Source organism: Lathyrus oleraceus, chromosome 2, assembly GCF_024323335.1.
Source record: "Lathyrus oleraceus cultivar Zhongwan6 chromosome 2, CAAS_Psat_ZW6_1.0, whole genome shotgun sequence".
Lineage (NCBI taxonomy): Eukaryota > Viridiplantae > Streptophyta > Magnoliopsida > Fabales > Fabaceae > Lathyrus > Lathyrus oleraceus.
Genome location: NC_066580.1, coordinates 435,751,851 through 435,753,593, shown reverse-complemented (window position 1 = coordinate 435,753,593; position 1,743 = coordinate 435,751,851).

Genomic DNA, 1,743 nt, shown 5'->3' with positions numbered 1-1,743 from the left:
GTGAAATAGATAGTTGATATTTCCTCCCAATTCAATGTCCCATTGAAGGTAAATATATATATATATATATAATATATATATATATATATATATATATATATATATATATATAATATATATATTATATATATCACTTCTAAATAAATAAAAGTAAGATTGAAAAAATGGATTTTGAGGTTTGGTCTTTTAGCCACTTTTTCTTTCGGTTGGAAGTCTCAACCGAAGGATAATAGATGACATTTATTTTTTTAAAATTTGAAACGTTGCGCGCCTAGGAATTATAGTTCGCATATCTGTTGGCTAAGTTGAAGGCTTTATCTTAAAATATATTATATGTAATAGTTAATGAAATATTGAGTCAAAATTTTTCGAAAGTTAAATGATTTCTTTGTTGTTTGATGGATGGTCGAACTAAAAGCTAATATAACCTCAAAAATCTTACTATTTTTTATGTAACATTTGAATTAGAAGCTAATATAACCTCAAATATCATACTATTTTTTATGTCACATTTGAATATTTGATGAATGAAATTACACATATTCCAAATTAAATTAAAAAAAGTATATACATTTTGATTACTTAATAATATCAATTTTTATGGATGTGATAGTTCAACTAGTATGTGTTATTTGAATTAAATAAAGGTAATACTAACTTCTATCCTATGGGCAGAAGTTAAAAAACCTACTTATAATAAAATTGTATTGAAAAAAGCACTAAAAAATTTAATTATATGTTTTTATTAAATTCAGTCCATAATTTACAAAATAATGTCTCTTTGTTTAATTTTTAACTTGTGCCCTAGAGATGTAACATTATCCATTAAATAAATGTAAAGCGACATCTATAATTCAATATGGGATGACAATATTTATTTATATTTATATATTAATATAAATATATTATTACTATTTATATAACCATCTTTTAGGGCGTGTAAAGCGTGATACCGCACATAATCTCATATTTGTCACATTTAACTTGTGATTATAGCACCTCATGGAATATTTATAATAACTATATAATATTCAAATAGGACTTCTATTTTTTTATTTATTATTAAAGTCTAAATAATCTACACAAAGCCTCTGAAAAAATTGAACCGACTCTGAATATTTATAAATCATCAATTATTTTTAAAAAATAAATATCAATCTTTGTCATCAATTTTTTTCCTAAAAAGCCACCGAAGTTATATTAAAATGAGTAAAATTGCTTCAATCAATTATTTATTTCAAATAAATGTGTTATAATACAAAATATATCCTTTAAATAATAAAGATAAAAATATCTCCTGAACTAATAGAGTAAAAGTATATCTATACCACCAACCAAAACATTCATTTTCATTTATACTAGTAGGATATCCGTGCGAAAATTGATGTATTATGCACATTTATTTTTAAAATATAATAAAAATATAAAAAAGAAAAATATTTTTTTATCAAAAGAGTTTATTATTTTTTAAGAAAAAGATATATTTTGATTTATATATGGATAAAAATATAATTTTTTCATATATAAAAATATTTTGATGAACGGTAGATTTTCCTATATGTAATATTATTTTTGTTTTGATATTATTTATAAAAATATCACTTGTTCCCATTTAAAAAAAAATTAAGATTCACTCATTAATTTAAAAATAACCTTTGCCATTAATAATATTAGTGAAATTATTACATCAATAATATCTAACTCACTTTCTCATATATTATCTTAAAATATATTAGTAACATA